The 20,551-nt window shown below is 51.3% G+C and overlaps 1 protein-coding gene across 1 annotated transcript in view; it reads right to left on the bottom strand.

Moving 5' to 3' along the window:
* SLC39A14 (solute carrier family 39 member 14) overlaps positions 1–20,248 on the bottom strand; it is a 42,356-nt gene extending 22,108 nt beyond the window's left edge. The window contains 1 exon segment of the mRNA XM_028519726.2: positions 20,085–20,248. The gene's annotated coding sequence lies outside the window, so the exon portion shown is untranslated.
* Between the last annotated feature and the right edge of the window lie 303 nt (positions 20,249–20,551).

The raw sequence follows: 20,551 nt of genomic DNA, 5'->3' as shown, positions 1-20,551 counted from the left end.
TCTAAGATGCCCTACAGATCTGACAAAGACAACAGGCGAAAACTCCCAAGCATGACAGTCTGAGAACAGTCCCCTTCCGGGGTGGGGGCTGGTGGGGAGAGAATGACATAAAATGAAATGCAACTAATTAACAGAGAAAGTGTTAAAAAAAAAAAGCGCCCAGGAATGCAGAAAACCACGGTAAGACAACTGGTGGCAAGCAATAAACCCTTGAAATAAAACATATAAAACAACTATGGGGATTACAGTTACAAAGAATCTCAATGTTATGAAAATGGACAATTTAATAACAATTAAACAACCAAGAAATGGGGATGAAAGGAGATGGAAGAGGGTGAAAATGGGAATGTCCTCATTTTTCATGGCAAAGAGTCAATCCATATTGTTGAAAATAGAAACACAGTTGATTACTTTTTATAATTGAGGAGTTAGGGAGAATTTCTAAATATGGTACAAAACCTACAGGTGGTAAAGGCAATAATTAATAAAGTTAAAACCAAAAACTGCCAAGTGTTCTACAGCTAATTCATGCATTCCCTGTGTCTCTGGTCACCCAACGACTCTGCCCACCCGCCTCATGAGCACGGACCACAGGCCTCTCTCCTCCCAGCCGGGCTGGGACCCCCTTCCAAGCACAGGGCAAGTATCACAGCTCCAAAGCCCGGCCACGCGGCCCAGGTCTCAATGGGCCCTTTCTTCTCCCGCCTCTGCTGGCCTCCATCTGACTGCTCTCCAGCATGCCCCAAAAGGACATGTTCTCTTCTCCAGACCCCACGCCCAGAACCTCAGCCGCAAGCTTTGGCCCAGGGTGGGAGATTTCGGCAGACAGTACAGGAGGACTGCCAGAGGGACCTACAGGCAACAGCCCACTTACTCTCCCCTCGTGAAACCTCTCGTTGCTGGGAGGGATGGGATGAGGAAACATAAAGACAACACTGGTGGTGACCGAGAAGCAGGAAACAAAATTAGAACCGGCAGGCTGCTGCTCACTGACCGTATTTACGGAGTCCCCCACTGCGCAGCAGCAGTGCTGTGACAGGGAGGTTGGGAAGGGCAGAGGTGGGGTCAGCCCAGGGCAGCCAGCACAGACAGCAGGGATGGCTGACTTAGCCACCCGCTGAGCCCAAGTGAGGACCAGCAGGGGAGACGGGAGTGTGTCAGCCCGGCTCCACCGTCCCAGCCGGAGCCTGGGCTTGACAAAGTGAAGAAGTCTTCCAAAACTAACTGACTGAGTCAGGCCCCAGCGGGCAGGAGCCAGCCAGGGCTGCCTCACCCAGGGCCTTCCTGGCCACCAGAGGCATGGCAAGAGCTACCACTAGTCTCATCACTGCCCAGCAACATTTCCCAGACACCCAGTTGCAAAAGTGTGAGCTGCTGTCCCTCTAAGCCCACTCCTGTTTGTCAGGCCACGGGGCCCAGCGTGTGGATTAGGAATTTGGCGCTGCTGACGTCCACCACTTACACCACCCACTGAACGCAAAACTCCTGACTTGTTGCTCAGGGGCAAAAATAATAAAGTGAAATGTATGGTCTAGTGGCTAAATCATCAGACAGTATGACAAGGTGGGCAGCCCTGGGTTCAAATGTGGGGCCTGCCACTAACTTGCCCTGTGTCCCCAGCACCATTACACTATGCTCTGTCCAACCTGCGAGGGGACTCCGATAAACGAGAGGGCTCAAAGGTCAGCGTACAGTGCACACCTTGGGTCTGTTCCTCCTGTCCTGGGTCCTCCAAGTTTGCAAGCCTACCCCCTCACTACACCTGCCTATTCTCGGTGGCAGCTCAATGACCTTTTCTTCCAGGAAGTCTTCCTAAATCACTCTTTGAGCTTTCTTCTCCAACTGCTCTGGACTTCTAACTACCTGCTCTCCCACGATGCCCCTCCAACAGGTTTTTGTTCTTTGAAGGCAGGCAACACAGGCGGCAGGAGCAGAGAATCTCTGCAGGAAGGTTGGAAGGCTAACCTGTCTTTGAACTGAAGTCTGTCTGCATGGCTCCCCGGGTGTGCTGACCAACAGGGAGCTCAGCACCCCCTCCCGGGCGTTCTAACTCTCCAGGGCCCACAGACCAAGGTCAACCCTGAAGTCAGCTGTCAGGACCCTTATTATTCTCTTCTTGAGACAGAACAACCTCCATTCCTTCAATTTCACTTATACTCATTGAACTAAAAGCTGGCTATACCTACCAGCCTTTTACAAACTCAGTCCAAGAGTTCACTCCTTTAACAAACACCCCTGCCTGCCCAGTTCACACAGGGAATCATGCGGGGCCCTGGGCACCCAGTGTGGGCCCGTGCAGGGCAGGGCCGGCACCAGTTTCGACCAGTGACTTGCAAGAACGAGGACGACAGGGTTATGCTTTGATCGGGCTCAGTCAGGCGTTCTGAGCAGGAAGGAACTTCATGCAGGGTAGTGAACAGCGTGGAGAACCATCAGGAAAGCTGAGAAACAGCCTCTAGACTGAGCTTCCAGGAGCTACTCCAAAGTCCCAGCGCACAGCCAGGCTGCCGAGGAGCTGAGGCCCTGCGGCCCTGCCACCAGCAGGAAGCCACGGCCCAGAGAAGTGGCCTGCTCCAGAATCAGGCTGCCTGCTGCGATCCACACCAACAGATGCGTGTCCCTGGGCCCATCGGAAGAAGGGGATGGCCACACACTTCAGACGGGGTTGAGGGCAGCTAACTGGCAGAATCTAAGCCACCTTGGGAACTTTACTGCCAGGATGTCTGGAAAGTAGTTTTCGATTCTCCTTGTCTAGCTGGCTGCACTATAATTTATTGCCCACAGCAGCACACTTGACAGTGAACGGAGCATGGTTAACAAACACGCCAGGGACAACAGGAGTAAACTGCACAGCTTCCTGCAAGCCGGCCCCCATCCCCCAGATCAGAAGGAGGTGGAGCACAGGAGGCTACAGAGAACGCAGTGGGGCAGGCAAGCCTAGTACCAGGGTCAGGCACTAGGTCCTTCCTCCTAAAAGACACAGCTCAGCAAATACCTGAAGGGCAGTAAAGGTGGGCCAGGTGAAGGTGAAGGGGGTGGATGGTATGGGAAGAGGCAGCTATGTTTGGAAAGACTCAGTGAACATGCGCATCTGACAACTTAAGAGTCCCACTCTGCCAGGGAGACTCGAGAGGACGTGGCAGGCACCAGGGCAGGGGTGGCCTGTAGGCCATGGTCAGGTGACTGGACTTCATCTGGAAGGCCATGGGGGTCACTTTCAGTGGAGAAAGAGTGACCATGTGGCTGCGGTGTGAGAACAGACTAGAGGTGGGCAAAAACAGAGGCCAGGACCACCCAGGAGGCTCTGCAGTGTCCAGTGGGGAACACAGCACCCAGCCTCAGCCCAGCCTGGACGCCTGCCCCGCCCCGCCCTGGGGGCCGAGTTTTCCACGACAGAACTGAATAGGCTTCCTCTTTAGGTGCTGCAAGGAGAGAAACAAGCCCCACCACTGTCCTCAAGTCCCAAAGTATCAGAGTGAGTTTGAGAGAACCAGTCCACCCCATCGTTTCCTAAATCAGGCTGAGACAAGTCTGCGCACCTCTCTTTCTGCAGCAGGAGGGCCATTTATAATGCTAACTCCAACGCCTTGGCAGCACACTCTGGTGGCATTTGCCAACAAGGGCTTCTCACAGAAGTCTCTCTGTGCTCCCTTCTTCCCAAAACAGGTAAGAAGAACCCCTTAGCCCAGGCTCCCTCTGGTAGGCCCTCCTAGACAGTGCACGTGATGAGACGTGAGTGCCTGCAGGCAGGGGCGTGCCTGCTTCCCTCGGCAGTGACCCTCGCTCTCTCCACCAGAAGCCAGGCCCCAGGGCAGCTCCACTGCTGACCTGCAGCAAAGCCTCTACCTGCCCCATGGCCAGCCCACCCATGGCCAGCCCACCCATGGCCACCCCTATACCCCCCCACCCACGTCAGAGCCCTTCTGCACCACTACCTCCCCCTCAGCTTCCCATCCTTTTTTAAAAAGATTTTTATTTATTTATTTTTAGAGAGGGAAGGGGAGGGAGAAAGAGAGAGAGAGAGAGAGAAATATCAACGTGCGGTTTGCTGGGGGCCGTGGCCTGCAACCCAGGCATGTGCCCTGACTGGGAAATCAAACCTGCAATGTTTTGGTTCACAGCCCACGCTCAGTCCACTGAGCCTACGCCAGCCAGGGCAGCTTTCCCATCCTTAAGCCAGCTCAAGCCCCCACTCTTTCTCAAAGACTGACTACACCAGTTCTCTACAGCTGAAACGCTGAATTCTCTGTGGTCATTTCTCCAGGAAAGCGGTTCTCAAAGTGTGCTCCTGGACCAGCAGCACACCACCCTGGGACCCTCGGAAGAGCAGATTCTCCAGCCCCACCCAAACCAGCCGCAATCAGACACATGGGGGTGGAGACAGGCCATCTGGGTTTCAGAAAGCACTCTGGTGACCGCGGCCCCCATGGAAGCCTGAGGACCACCCGGCTCTCAGGAAGACCTAGTGCTTTCAAGGAGAGCCCTGGGTTTCTTCACACAGACGGCAGCATGGGTGGCCCCTGCTCACCGGCACGTGGCCAGGGCCCTCAGGAGAAAGGCATGGGCTGTACTTTCTATTTTTCAGTGACCATAAGTATTTACCAGCAGAGCATAAATGGCCTGATTCCCATAAGGGTTACTGGGAAAAAGAGAGGAAAACCCCCGATTCCAAACTGGAAGCAAGAGAGGTGGCAGGAAGGGCAACTGAGTAACTGCATGCCTGAATCATAATCCCTCCATTTCCCTGCCACTGTCCAAACTCCCAAAAATGGCTCAATCTCTGGCCCAAGGTCCTGGCAGGGACTATCCCTGCCCCTCACTGTGGGCCTCCCTAAGTGACCACAGCACCCCTCTCCCAAGGATTCCGGGGAAACCACTGCAGCCACTGCCTGGTGCCACTCACACCCACTGCCACACCGCCAGATGAAATCACTCTCCCTGCTGACAGAAACGCCAGCAGCCCTCGGTGCTGTGGGCATCAGAAATACTCTAAAGAAATGCATCACAAACCCTCTGCCCTGCAGCGAGGACCTCGCCCCTCCGCCTGTGGTCCAACCAGCCCTCCAGCTGGGCTCCTGCCACCCTCCCCTCTGACCTGCCGCTACTCTCCTGCCTGGACCCTGGGCTGTACCCACAATGCCCCCCCCCCTACTGCCCTTCTTGTCTCCACACCCAACCCACAAAACTAGGACGTCAGATTAACATCTGTTAGAAAGCATCTGTCAGAAAGCCTGACCATTTTTGTGTGTGTTCTAGGCACCCTCCCCACAAGTGTGAAGGGCTGGATGTTTAAAAATAAAAAGGAGGACCTGCAGGAAGAAGCACCACCTCCGACTTACCCCGAATCCTCCCTCCCTGGCTCATTGTCCTGCCCCACCTGGGAAGGAGTCTTGCCTTCCTCCGAATCCTACCACTCTGTCTCAAGGGTGTACTGTCGTAGAGCGACAGTTCTAACACTTCCAGTTGACTTTCTTAGTTGTTTTGTAACAAGCCTAGAGGCTGGTGGGGTCTAAGTAAGTAACTTGCCACTTGAATCTGTAAATGTAAATGCACGTAGAACAGATATGCCACGCTTTCTCCAGAGGCTGCAGAACGGCTGGGACAGACCTCACTGCAGGTGCAGTACTTGGGGCCATGGTGCCTTCCAAAGCTCCTCCTGTCCAAGGGCAGGGAGAGCATGAGGAGCTGAACCCGTGCCCTGCGGGCCCTCCCATCTCTGCCACGGCCCACAGCTCTGGAGAGAGGCTGTCTTGAGCGCTCACAGGTGGATTCCAGAGCAGAGGCAGCCAGGTCTCTGGCTCCTGTCACACTTGGATATGGAACAGGGCCAGAAAAAGACCCTCATGGGCAGAGCTGCCCCTCCTCGGGCGAAAACACCCTGTCAGGGCTACGGGCACAGTGGTGCAGAAGAGGCAACTCCACTAACAACACGACTACTGGGTGCTGCATTTCCACTGCCCTTCCATCCCCTGCCTCCTACGAACTGCTGCCTATTAAAAACGGATCAAACATTCTCCCCAGACTTAAGGGCTTGCCTCCCTGGTTAACACCAATCCCAGGGGCAATCGGAAGGCCACCTGGGAAGGGTTTCTGATTTTCACCTGCGACTCAGAATGCTCTGGTGGGGGTGACTTTCTCCCCACACAGAGAGGGAAACAGAGAGATAGACATGAGAATTCTCACGGCGGCACTCTCCCCAGTGACGAAAGCCTTGCAGGCAACCCAAGAGGCCCACCGGCAGGAGAGGGGTGAACAAGCGAACCCATCCTGACCCTGGAATCACATGCGACCAAGGGAACAAACTGCGGCGACGCTGGCACCGGCTGCAACTTGTCCTTCTCCAGGAAGGTCTGGGAGGAGCCACGGTGTGCGCTCCTGAGGGCAAGAGCCGGCTCCGGTCTTCCCTGTCAGGAGACAGACCCACACAGGGCCTGTGGGCAGAGGCCATGTTGAAAATCTAGCTGAAATGAAATCACTTAACCAGCCTTCCAGCTTCCACTGGGCACCCACCCCCACCCCGTCGGGGTTCCTTCTCGTCCACGTGGAACAGACACTTGTGTGAAGTGCCCGAATCTTCAGTGGCGGCTCAATGGCAGAGTCATCCTTTTTAAAGCACAAATCTGATCACAGCGCTTCCTTTGCTTTTAAACCCTCCAATGGCTTCCCAGCGTAAGTGGAATAAAATCTGAACTCCTGTTTCTGGCCTATACATCACGGTGGCATCTGGTCCTTGCTGGCCCCACTGACCTTCTAATTGATCCCTCGCTCCCTGGAGCTGGCCGCCCTCCTTCCTGCTCTCCCCAGCCCCGCGAGGGCATTCTGACCCCAACACCTCTGCACCTGATGTCCCCTCTGCCTGCAACATCTTCCCCGGGACCTTCACAGCAGGGCTCTCAGTTCGAATGTCACCTCCTCCATGTGGATGGCCACCTGGTTAAACCAAGAAACAAAAACGGAAGGAAAAAGAGCCCCATTCCCAGTCATTCAGAATCCCAACACCCTGGTATAGTTTCTTCTTAGTCTATTAGCACTTTCTAAAGTAGTATTTTTCCTTTGTTGACATAGTTGGTATCTGTCCCCTTCTACTAGACTGTAAGCTCCACAGTGGCAGAGACGGGCCTCTCTCTCCCTCCTGCAGGGCCTGGAGGAGGGGTATCTGCTGAGCTAGAGAGTTCATTCCCCTGCCCACCCCCTCAGTCTCAGTGTTGTTGTGCTTTGCCCCCTGCCCCCAGCGGAACTACAGGCACTCTCAGGGGGCAGGACTCCTTCTCCTGAAGCTTCCATAGAAATCAATGACCCCAGAGAAGTTGGTCTGGAACTGGAGTACAAAACATAAGGTAGAAAATTTTTTTTAAAAAAACTTAAGGGGCAGAGGGGTTCGGGAGGGAGGTGGTAGGAGAGGGGCAGGCTCAGGCAGGCGGCCTCCCCTGCCCCCACCCTGAAACCACAGTGCAGAGGACAGGCAGCCCTCTGGCAGTCCTGCTGAAAATAACACATTAACTCTTCCCTTGCAGCAGGGACAGGGAAGGAAGGAAAGCCCCAAAGAACAGGCTGTTTCTAGAATTTCCTCAGCTGCTCATGGAAACTCTGAGTCCCGGTTGCACCGCACCAGCCTACCCTCACAATGACACCCATCCTGAATCGCCTAGGGGGCCGGGGCTCACAGGCCACTGCCCAGAAGGGGGAGTGCTGTGAGGAGAGCCAAGGTCATGGGCGCAATCTGGCCGGCAGCACTGTGCACACACCAGGGTTTGCCCGGGGTCAAGGCCTCTGCCATAGGAGGTACCTCTGCAGTGTCGGCTGGGATGTCGGGAGCGGCTGGTGCGGGGGGGGGGGGGGGGTGGGGGGGGGGGGGGGCGGTGCGTTGGGGGGGTGGGTGAGGGAGTCAATGACCGGACAGAATCCCTTGTTCCTGCCGTGGGTCTGGCTGGTGGCCAGAGTCTGGGGGATGGGTGCTTTGTGCTTGTTGCACCTTTCTGGGAAAGCGGATGAGAACAGCCATGGCTTGCTGCCCCTGGATACTCCCGGGAACCTGGTATCCTGAGACCTTGCAGGGCCTCTCAGATGGAAAATCTCCAACACTGGGGAAATGGTCAGCACAGAAATACACATCTGCCAATCAGTGTCACCTGGCTCCCGCCAAAGAGCACAGCACACACCATCAGTGAGCCGGGGAAAGGAGGACAGAGGCAGCAAGGGACGCCAGGGCCGATCACCTGTGGCTCACCTCCTGAGAGGAAAAGCAGGGCCAGCTGCCCCGAAGGAGAAAACGACAGTCCCTTGGGGCTGGCCCGGAGGCTTCCGGCTTCCAGGAAAGAGAGCACCGACAGTTCGGCCTGCTCCCTGTGATTGACAGGACTCTGGACTAAAAGGACGTACACACGCCACCCTGTTTCTCTCCACAAGCCAACCTTTCAGGCTTCCAGTAAAAGACACAGAAGAAACGGTGGTTTGGGAGGACAGCCCAGCCGTCCTGGGGGTGGTGGAAGCCCTCCAGGTGAGCTGGCTGCCGCCCCCTGCCCTCCCAGTCAGCCGGGCACAGGGAAAGGCCCTGAGGGGTGAGGGCGTGAAGGGGATCTTCCCAGAAGAGACTCAGAGAGATCCCAGAGCAGGCTGGCTGGGGAACAGTCCCTGCCCCCAGGGCAGCAAATATTTCCAAAGAACTTACTACACAATTTGCTAAACTATCCCCTGAAGGTTCCACTACTTTAGTAATCCCACGACCTGTGTACGAGAATGACTGTTCCATAAGCTCCTTGTCCACGCTGAGTACTGAAACAGTGTTCCACACTGGCCACACTGGCTAAAAACCACTCTCGAGATTCCCTTAATCGAGATTTCTCTGACCACCAGTGCGACTCATCACATTTCCAGGTTTGCCGACACGTACTGTCCTTCCACAAGTTGCCTGTTGCTGTCTTTGCCCGTCTTTTGCTACTGTACATTCATTTTTCTTACCACTGTGTATGAGTTCACCGCACGGACAACAAAACAGTAAGCTTCTGTCACATATTACATGTATCTTCTTAATAACTTGCCTTTTAATGTTGACTGGTTTTACTGATAAAGCTTTTAAAGAAATCAGCCCTGGCTGGTGTGGCTCAGTGGCTTGAGTGCCAGCCTATGAAACAAAGGGTTGCCAGTTCGATTCCCATCAAGGCACATGCCTGGGTTGCAGGCTGGCTCCCAGTTGGCGGTGTGCAAGAGGCAATTGCTGTGTCTCTTCACACATCAATGTTTCTCTCCCTCTCCTTCCCCCTCCCTTCCCTAAAGAATAAATAAATCTTTAAAAAAAGAAGTAACTATATTACACTTTTAAGATTTCTGCTTTTAGTAGCATGATTGGAAAAACCTTTCCCACTCTGAAATTACAGAATTACACGCACATATTTTCTTGCCTTGAAAAAATTTAAACTTCTAATTCATGTAGAATTTAATTTTGGCACAAAGTGAGAAGGAGAATCTAACTTTTTAAAAACAGCCAATTACCTCAATATTGTTTAATGAAATGTCAATTTTCCTTGTAAACCTCAACTGCGGAGTCTATAAAAGGTCAGAAACAGAGGTACCCGGCCCTGGCCGGGGAGCTCAGCCGGTCAGAGCGTCGCTCCCAGACGCTCCAAGGTTGGGGGTTTGATCGCCTGGGTCAGGGCACATTCGAGAATCAACCAATGAACCACTGAATGCATAAATAAGTGTAACAACAAAATCGATGTTTCTCTCTCTCTCTCAAATCAATAAATAAAAATTTTTAAAAAGAAAAAATGATAGCTAAAGTTAACTATGTCCTTTGCACGGAGAGGCCACAGGTAGCTGGTCCAGCCATTGCCGGTAAGTACACATTGTGGGCGCCACCTCTGTCCCTTCCTCCTTCCTGCTCAGAGGCACCAGCTGCAGAATAACGACCACAAGAACAAAGTCCACTGTGTGGAGGACGGCCCAGCAGACAGATCCGCTGGCGAGAACCCGGGATCCTAGAGGCTCATTGTGCAGGAATGCGGGCCTCCCACGATGCTTTACATGCTGTCTCCCCACCAGCATCGTCCGGATGCTGCCGTTTACAACCAAACACCCCTGGAACTCATCGATGCTCCTTTCTTCCTTAACTGTACAAGAACTGCTAGGATTACTGTTGTCTGCCAGGCACTGTGCTGAGCAGTGTGTCTCCAACCTCAGTTACCCTTCTCAGCGACCGTGTAAGACACGTTCTACGATACTGCCCTGACTGCAAGCACCAGCGACAGCTTTCATGATGAGGAAAGACACAGTGTACATCAAGGAGACACCTCCCTGTTTCAGAGTTTCAGAAACATTAGAACAACAAAAAGCATCTTAAAATTCAGCAAGTGGTTAACAGATGAGGACACTGAGTCTAAGCAGATTTGCTCAAAATCCCACAATTAGTAAGAAATAATACCACTACTGGTAGCTGAATTCCTACACATACTGAGGTCTGTGTTTGGATGTCCCTGTTGAGTTCCACTTACCTATCCAGTGCCAACGTCACACCTTATTTTTTTAATTTTTATTTCTGATTAGATTTTAGAGAAGGGAAGGAAGAGAGGGAGACAGAAACAGATGTGAGAGAAAAACATTGATCAGTCACCTCCCACATGCGCCTGACCAGGGACTGAGCCCACGGCCCAGGCGCATGCCCAGATCAGGAATTGAACTGGTGACCTTTCATTTGTGTGATGACGCCCAACTGAGCCACACTGACCAGGGCTATTTTTTAATTATTATTATTTTTCTGTTATTTAAACCAATTCCAACCTCACTGCTTTCTTTTTAAAATTATTCTTGGCTATCCTTGTGCATTTATTCTTTCAGGGGAGGAACCCTTTCTAAATCACCTCCTCAAGTCCCAATACTTCACTTTGGGAATTCATCCCATGGAAGTGATCTGAATGGGGGAATTCGGCTTTAAGAATTTATGGACGTGAATGCGCAATAAATAACAAATATGTATTGAGTGCCAGGGAAAATGCAGTGACCACCAGACAAAAGTCCCTCCCCGACGGAGCACACCATCTCGGTGCTCCCCACAGTGAAACGTGCAGTGGGAGGGGTAGCTAACGCCAGGCAACCCACCTGACTACACCTGTGTGAGAAGAGACGGCAGCTTGGGCTCTGAGTGAGACAGACCCTGGTGTGAGTCCTGACTCCTCACCAACCAGCTTCAAGGCTTGGGTCAAGTCCCAACCTCAAGAGGACGTACTTTCCTGATTTAGAAGGAAAAAAGCTACTAACAGTCCCTCCCTCACAGCAGTTAAGGAAATTAAATGAGATGCTGAATATAAACGATAGTGCCTGATGTATAATTGCTCAGCAAACGCTAGTTATCTGGAAGAATGACAAGGAGAGTCATTTGTGTGTTAACTGAGAAACCAGAGCTTATGAAACTCTGTAAATCAGCTCAACTTTCCCTAAAATGTGTGCATTTACAGAAAAAGGCTAAAAAATGTATGAGACACTGCTAAATCCACCAGTTAGGTTTAATGATTCCTTATCTTTTTATTCACCTGTACATTCTATAATGAGCATGTAACGCTTTCAGAACAAAGTTCATCTTTGAGCCTGGTGAGGAAAAGGGGAAGGCCTGGCTCTTGCCTTGAGGACCTGCACTCTGAGTCTGGAGTGGAGGTCAGCGCTGACCTGGCTGCCCCAGGGACAGGGCCCCACCTCGGTTCTTTTGCATCAGAGCTTCCTGGGTGAGATCCAGTATCTGTACCCAGATCAACCTCACACTCCTTCAGGCCCTGGTCTGACATTTCAGTGCTGCTGGACTAGACACAGGCCACCTACAACATCCTATGACCTATCTGAACTCTTTGAAGTCGGCTCCCCCTTTCCCATAAACAGGCACCAGTCTCTGCCCACCCAGCCTGCAGGTCAAAGGACACTCACTGCACAGAGGCAAGTTGCTGCTATCGCAGCGTCTGGACCTGAGGCAGCGCCTCTGAGGCCAGCTTTGTATTTTTACCTACTTGTCTCTCAGATCTGTTTCAACATGAGTGGAGCAGGCAGCCTGAGGATGAGACCTTGGCTCAACAGCAACCAGGCCTGCTCTCTGTCTTATGTGTAAAAAGAAATCTCCCATTCCGGCGCAGCAACGAGAACCAGAGTTGACAAAGGCCGTCCTCTAACACCCTGAGTGTGCTGGGTTGGATAACGCTCCCCGAATCCATGTCCGTCCAAGACTGCAGAAGGTGACATTTTTGGAAACAGGGTCTTCACAGATACATGTAATTAGTTAAGATACCAATGACTGATATGTTCACAGGAGAAAGGGCATTTGGACACTGACACACAGAGGAGAAGGCCGTGTGAAGACAAAGGCAGAGATGGGGGGATGGGGTGTTGCTGGTACTAGCCAAGGAACCCCTGCAGCCACTCACCAGAAGCTGGAAGAAGGGAAGATTCTCCCCTAGAGTTTTTGGGGGGGGGGGGCGACGGGACGGGACTGCTGACACCTTGATTTCAAACTTCTGGCCTCCAGATCTATGAAAGAATTTCTACTGTTTTAAGCCACCAGGTTTATGCCAATTTGTTCAGGCAGCCCTAGGAAACCAACACTTTGTGCCGAGATGAAGACTTTGGATCTCACGCTATGGTTGGCAGAATCCTAAGATCACCACCAGTGACCCTCCCCGTCATGAGTAGGCAGGACCCGTACGTATGAGATATCACTCCTGTTATTGTGTTACATTATCTAGCAAAAGGATTCTGCTGGTGTAAGTCCACCAATCTAGTTGACCTGGTCAACTATCCTGGATGGGCAAGAACTCATCAGGTGAACCCTTAGAAGCAAGGACTCCTCCTGGCAAAAGGGATCTAAAGCATGAGAAGGATTCAGCCTGGGAGAGAGAGTGGCAGCTTTTCCAGTATGAAAGCCCAGCAGACACCAATGTAACCAAGCGATCCAGGAAACATCACCAGGACTGAGACACACTGACATCCTGAATGCCCCGATCCAAAGCTCTGAAGAGGATGCAACACTGTTTTTGTGACAGTCTTGCCAAAAATGCATGACCTCATTCTGAGAAAGAAAGCTAGAGGGACTGCTACAGGTCGGAGGAGACTAGAGATGAATAATAACTGAATGCCATGTGGGCCATGTGCATCAGATCCTGGAACAGAAAAAGGATATTCACAAAAATATTGGTGATGTTTATTTATTTTTTAATCCCCACCTGATGATGTTTTTATTGATTTTAGAAAGGAGAGAAATGTTGATGTGAGACAAACATTGATCATTTGCCTTCCATAGATACCCCAACTAGGGATCGAACCTGCAGCCTTCTGGTGTACGAGAGGACTCTCCAACAAACTGAGCAACCCAGCCAGGACAAACTATTGGTGAAACTTAAATACGGCCTGTGGCTTAGCTAACATGCCCATGTTGATTTCCTATTCTTGGTAACTATCCTATGGGTGAAGGATAAAAAGGCACTCTGCTATTTTTTTACAATGTTTCTTTAAGCCTAAAATGAGTCCAAAATAAAAAGTTTAAAATAAAGGAAATGTTTGAGTAAATTAATAGAGGTTGCTTCCAGGTCGAAGGATTACAGATTTTTTTCTCCTATGTTTCTCTGTACGCATCTTTACAGTCAGCATGCATTGATTTGATAACCAGAAGCTGGAATGAGCGGGCTGCTGGTGCAGACGGTGTTGGTCTGGGGCCATGGAGCTGCTCTAGGTGCGAACAGTTGGGACCCCGAGACACAGGGCTGCTGAAACACAGCAACAAGTCTTCAATATGGAGACAGACATTCTTGGTACCTTAGACCCCAGAGCCCTTCAGAGTTGCTGGACCCAACCTACATTTCTTCTTAAAAAAAAAAAAAAAAGATTTAATTTGTATTTATTTTTAGAGAGAAAGGAAGGGAGGGAGAGAAAGAGGGAGAGAAACATCCCCATATGAGAGAAACATCAATCGATTGCCTCTCACACGCCCCCAACCACGGACCAACCCACAACCCGGGCATGTGCCCTGCTGGAAATCAAACCTGTGATCTTTCGGTTCACAGGCTGGTGTTCAACCCACTGAGCCACACCAGCCAGGGCCCAACCTAAATTTCTAGCTATATTACTTGTCCCTCTACCAGCCACTCTGGCCAGGAATTAAGACCACCCTTGTCCCAGGAATATATATCTTTATGTCGTTCATTACTCACACAACTCTCATCAGGACTCCTGTCCTCCCTCTCTCTCTTCCTCCTAGCTTTCAAAGCTTGGCTTAATTCCACCTCCAGGAAGCCTTCCCAGACCACTCCGGTCCCCAGTGGCCTTACCTTGCTCCAACCTCCTTAAATGCCTCTTATCTGTCTCACTCAATGGAATGAATACCGCGAGATAGCATGTAATTTCCCGTGTGTACTCAGCTCACCTCCACACACATTTTACAAGCAGCTTTGGAAGAGAGACAGTGTTTTGTGGCCTTCTCAGGGTAGAAGCTGTCTCAGCTGAGCACTACAGGCTGAGACAATGCCCCCCAATCCTCCTGTACCTCCCCGCCTCGCAGAGCCCCTCTGCTGCCACGAGCCGAGGGTTCACTGACCTGGGGTCTGTTGTGCCTGTTCCCCAGACTCTTAAGCCACTTTTGCTGATTTTATGATTAAAAGTAAGTTCAATAGTAGTGGAGAGAGAAATGCAGAAAGAAGTTTTGATTCCTACAAAATTAAATGAAGTGCCGTATGCATGCAGTGCTGAAACTGTGGTCTGAGACACACGATGACACCTGGGTCACCGAGGCCTGGTCAGGGGCCTACAAGGCAAAAGTGGTTTCTATTATTATATTAAGATGGTAAAAGCTTTTTCATTCCCATTTTTCAGAAGTTACCAGAAGTGTGATGAATGTGTACCACATAGTCTTTTGAGTTTTCTAGAAATTTCTAAGGTACAAATTTAGGGTATAAATATATTTTCTTGCAGAGATTAACTCATTTTGTCCTCAGGATTTCAACTAAGTATTTACCATCAACTTTGCATCATACCTGTTATAATTCTTTTCATTATCTACCAATAATTATTTTCATTATTTGAAGATCTGCAAGAGTGTAAAAACTTTATTTTGGAAGTTATTTTTCATAAAAATATACTTTTTATGCTAATATGCAGTGACCTTATTTTTGTTATTTTAAATGAATAAATATATTTTTTAAAGGTTATTTATTTTTAGAGCGAGGAGAAGGGAGGGAGAGAGGGAGTGAAGCACCGACGTGAGAGAGGCACCGGTGTGAGAGAGGCACCGGTGTGAGAGAGGCACCGGTGTGAGAGAGACACCAGTGTGTGGCTGCCTCTTGCACATGCCCATCAGGGGCCAAACCTGCAGCCTAGGCACATGCCCTGACCGGGAATGGAACTGGCGACCTTACACTTTGTGGGATGACACCCAATCGAGCCACACTGGTCAGGGCATGAATAACTATTTTTAAATTTGTTTTATTTTTTAGTATGATAGCCCTGGCTGGGTATCTCAATGGGTTAGAGCATCATCCCTGATATACCAAGGTTGCAGGTTCGATCCTCGGTCAGGGCACATACAAAAGAATCAACCAATAAATGCATAAATAAGTGGAACAACAAATTGATGTTTCTCTCTTTCTCTCTCTCTTCTTCTTTCTCTAAAATCAATTTAAAATTTTTAAAATAATTTTTAGCATGATAAATATCAATAGGTATAGCCACATAAGCAAAGACAGTATTAAGGAATCCTAGGATCAAAAAGCTTAAGAATTGCTCACCTAGAAGGATGTGTTACAGAGGAAAAAAAGAGGATTAAGTTAGGTTTGTGTCTTACAAGAGTAGGATTCTGCATGTGGGCTGGTTTGCAAATATCTTTTGAATTCTTGCTTTATTTATTTAATGAACATTAACAGATGTATAAATCCTTTCCCCAGCAATTCCACTTCTGCAATTTCTTCTCCAGTCACATTTACACATGTGAGAAACACCATTTGTGCAGTTTTCACTGCAGCACTGTAATGACAAGGTCCAGGAAATAACCCAGGTGAGGGAGAGAGGGAGGCCACAAAGTTGATTAGAAATTGACTGTACTTCCATATTCTGGAATCATATGCAGTTATAATGAAAGGATGATAAAAGTATTCTGTGTGCAAATCTGGGAAGATGCAATATAGTTGGTAGGTGAAAATAAGATATGCTAAACAATGTGTCTGAAATGCAAGCTTGTAGCATTACTAAGATGTTTCACTGAATACTATGTGTGACTTTTTTTTAATCCTCACACAGGACATATTTATTGATTTGAGAGACAGGGGGAGAGAAACACTGATCAGTTGTCTCCTGTGTGCACCCCAGAGGGGGACTGAACCCGCAACTTTTGGGTATATGGGATGACACTCCAATCAACTGAGCCACCCAGCCAGGGCACGTGTGTGACTTCTTAAACTGTTTTTTAGCCTTTTCATCTTTGAGGTATGTGAATATGCGGCCTAGTGAAAAACATTTAATAAAAAGATGAGAAATTAGCCCTGGCTGATGTAGCTCAGCGGATTGAGCACAGGCCTACGAAGCAAAGGGTCGCAAGTTCGATTCCCAGTCAGGGCACATGCCTGGGTTGCAGGCCATGCTTCCAGTAAGGGACACATGAGAGGCAACCACACATTGATGTTTCTCTCCCTCTCTTTCTCTCTCCTTTCTCCTCTCTAAAAATAAAAATTAAAAAAAAGAGAGAAATTGCAGGTGACACATGTGGTGTGATTTTTATATACAAACAATTTGCAAGTCTCATTAGGAGATGTGGAGATATGGAGACCCAAAGAAAAGGCCTTGGCCCTGAATCAAAGTTTTGGCAAATAAAAACATATGCACATGCTTTAAAGGTATAATAGATTGTTTAAAACATGGATTTTTCTTTTTATCCCCAACTTTTGGCTGATGTTTTTTTATTAACTGCTAATACTGAGTACACTGACCAAGAGCCCCTAGTAGCCCCCTAGTAATAAATTCAGGACAGTCACCTCATTCCACCAAGCCCCAGCTCGCCTGGGCCTGATGACAGAGAAAGGTAGGAGGCCTGAGAACGTAGTCAGATCTCCAGTTTCCAAGGCAGGGAATTGGTTTCCCATGGCTGGTCATGCCAAGCTCCCTCTCAGGCTGATTCTTCCTCCCGGCTCTGTGGGAGTCCCACAAGGGGCTGTGCCTCTGGATCTCAGCTGGGCCCAACAAAGGGTCCCCTCTGGGGGCCCTGATTGTTACAGTAAGGGTGGGGATGAAGCAGCTGGGGCGTGGAGACCTTGTGGGGAGGCTGCCCTGTTTGTCCCCTGGGAAAGCACAAGGCCCCCAGCTGGCAACAGACTCTGGACTCCTTATCTGCCGGCACTCTGCCAGCCCACCAGCCTCGAGGTCAGAGAAGTCCTCTCTAGACATCTAGTGAGTCCTGGCTGGGGTCCCATGGCATGACCCTTTGTCATCCACACTCCTCACCCTCCCAGGTCCCCAGGGAGTCTGGAAAGAGTAAGAAGTAGAGGACTTCTCCTGGAAAAGCTTCTGTCCACACAAGCCAACACCCCCCACCCCTCAAATGAGCACAGAGACAACTGGTTCCTTCCTCTTCACACATTCAAAGAAAAGACTAAGATCATCAGCAATTCCATCACCACTTTTAGGAATCAAAATGGACCCTTTCTTTGGTCTTTGCCATCAAGCCTCTTGGCCACCAGCAAGCAAGGTGACTTAGGATACACATTAAACCCTCCAGATCCCATCTCTTTGGTTGTAACACAAAGGAGCTACACTTGAAGCTTCCCAAAGTCCCTCCAGCTCAACACCCAATAGTCTGTGGTTCTGCCAAATGCCTACACATGATTTCATTCAGGCATCAAGAGCAAGCAGGCTGAATTACCCCAGGAGAGTGGGGAGAAGGCCCCAATTCCCAGACATATTCACCGCAATACTAGCACTTAGTTCCCAAGATCCTATAAACACTGGACAAGGATTGAGATTCCTCCGGGAATAGAGTAGGTTGAAGCAGGTAAGGAAAGACAGAGGTGGGAAGGGCGAGAAAACAGAAGCACTCCAGTGACTGATATATATTGCACTTGCGCACACAGTCAGTCCTTCCTGCCTTTTTATCAGCACCAAAGAGAAGTGTTTCCATTACCTGAAGAAATGAGAGTAGCTCCCAAAACTTAACGTGGGAGGGGGACAAAAAATCGTTTTTCCTTTGCCCAGTGAACCTGTGGGACAATCCCAGCAGAACACAGAAAAGAGGCTGACCCAGCAAGTCAGGGAGATGGGCCGACCTGTGTCCCACTCCTACAACCCAACCCACTCTCTCCTTCTGGGACTCATAAGTCAGCTAGTCCACCCTGCAGAGATTACTGTGATGATGAGGAGGAGGAAGCGGGGGAGACTTCCCCTCCGCTCCAGGCACAAGCACAACAGGCTGCAGGGCAGCGAGAACAGGCCCAGCAGTGACAGGGCCAGGATTTGAACACAGATTCACCAGGCTTAAAAGCCCGCATCTCCCACCGCCACCATCGGCAGACTGCTGTTCCCTCTGAACTTACTGAACACAACACTGGGACTGCTGCCGCGCCGCTACCTCATTCTTCATGTGTGAACGTTCCTCCTGCCCACCCACAGGTGTGCAGGAGCTGGGCCTCAAGCCCTCTCCACATCCTGCCCTGGCCAGTGCAGAGCCAACCGCAGACGGGGCCCTGTGACATGTACTGAGGGATAAACGACCACACTGATTCATGAAACGTCTTCTTGCCCAAATGACAAGGCCAGCCATCCTGTGTCCGTTGCCCTCCAATCAACGTGCAAACCGATGGCAGGAAGAAGCACTAGTCTATCTCCTGGTTTCCACACAATTTATGAAAAACTCACCTGGGTCTCCAAGAGTAAACAGAGTATGTGGTTTTTAATTCCACCTGCTACAAGTTATGATTCTAGAGATTCTTTCTCTTGTTTCAGCAAGCTCCTCTCAGTTTTTATGGCCCTTGTTTTAAGAGATAAGGATCAATGGGTAAGAGACAATGGATCTAGTCTGACCTCATCATTGACCCCTTCCTACGAAAGTAGACAGACTGAGGAGCTGAGGTGGGACAGTGTGGCCAGGCCAGTTCCCTCTGTGCGCGGTCATCACCACTCCCCAGCAGCCTCTCCAAGTAGCCTGGGTTTCCTGGGGAGGAGTGACTAAAGGCAAACCCAAACCCACAGTGGCTCCCCAGGAAGGGTCCGGTCAGAGCTGCTCCTGCCCCCGCCTTCTCATGCCGCTCCCAAACCATGCACACAGTTCTCTCCAACACCCAGGCCCTGCCACACACTAGATCCTCAAAACTGTAGCCACGATTCAGAGCTGAAGAAATTTTCTTGGCTTACTTGTACCTCAGGATCACATGGCGAACCGCTTGGATGCCTGTTTTGTCCTATTGCTATAACCATCCGAGAGAGGGCAGCCTAAACCGGACCACCTAAGTTGGTCGGTACAGACCAAAAATAGCTAAAAATCCATGCCCGCGAGGCGAGCCAGATCGGAGGTAGCTTAGTCCCTCCTTCACTGTTTTCCATCTCCTGCTACCAGCCAGCAGGAAGATTGGATGATTTTTCTTCAATTAGGATGTGGTCTGGCCGAGGTGGGGTGGGGTGGGGTGGGGTGGGGTGGGGTGGGGGCCACAGCTGCTGGAAGGCAAAGTCCGGACACCAGTGCCCCATCCCAGACGCCCCAACAGCTGCCCATCTAATCCCCACTTTTTCTGTCCTCGCATCAGCGAGCTCCAGGAAGCCTCCCCGAGGCTGCAACGCGGCTTCCCACGAAGGTTCTGGGACCTTCTCTGGCTCCCATCTCGCGCGCTCTCCAGCCCACTGGACCGCAGCTGCGACCTCCCCTTCCTTCTCCTATAACCTCGTCGCGGCATCTCGGACAGGTGTCGCCCCCAGCCAGCGTCCCGGCCCGTGTGCGGGTCCTCGGGAGCGGCTCCCCGGTGGCCCGGGGCTTGGGGACTGCGGCCGGGCCCCCACCCCCACCCATACCGGGTGACCCGAGCCCGGAGGCGCGCTGCCGCATCCTTGCCTCTCGGCGCGGCCCGGCCCGCACGCCCTCCGCCCCTCACCTGAAGCTGAGGCGGATGCCACCGGCCCGCACAAACTCACAAGCCAGGTGCTAGGGCGGTCTGTGGCGGCCGCGGCGGCGACAGCGACAACGGCTGTGTCCTGGCGTCCGCACAAGCAGCCCGCTCGCCCAGGCTCCCCGGCCTGCGTCTGTCCCCGCCACGCCGCGCATGCCCGGCTATATACCCTGCGCGTCAGCTTCGCCCCGCCCCCGCCGGCTGCCGCCCCACCCTGCGCTCCCCTGGGCCTGCCACGTGGGGCCCTGGCCCGCGGGAGCGCTACGTGGGGACCCGCCCGCCCGCAGCCAGCAGGGCTCGGGCCCGCGCCGGAACCGCCAGAGCGAGCCGGCGCCCTGCTGCGCCTCGAGGCCCTGGGCTGAGACCCTAGCTCGCCGCCGAGATCCCAGCTCCTGTCTGAGCTCCAGCAGGGTCATCTCCTAAGTGGGAGACGAACTGCCTTCTTCCTTCAC

The sequence above is a fragment of the Phyllostomus discolor genome, chromosome 8, assembly GCF_004126475.2.
Source record: "Phyllostomus discolor isolate MPI-MPIP mPhyDis1 chromosome 8, mPhyDis1.pri.v3, whole genome shotgun sequence".
NCBI classification, from domain to species: Eukaryota; Metazoa; Chordata; class Mammalia; order Chiroptera; family Phyllostomidae; genus Phyllostomus; species Phyllostomus discolor.
Note: the sequence above shows the minus strand (reverse complement) of the source record. Positions and strands in the feature narration are given on the sequence as shown.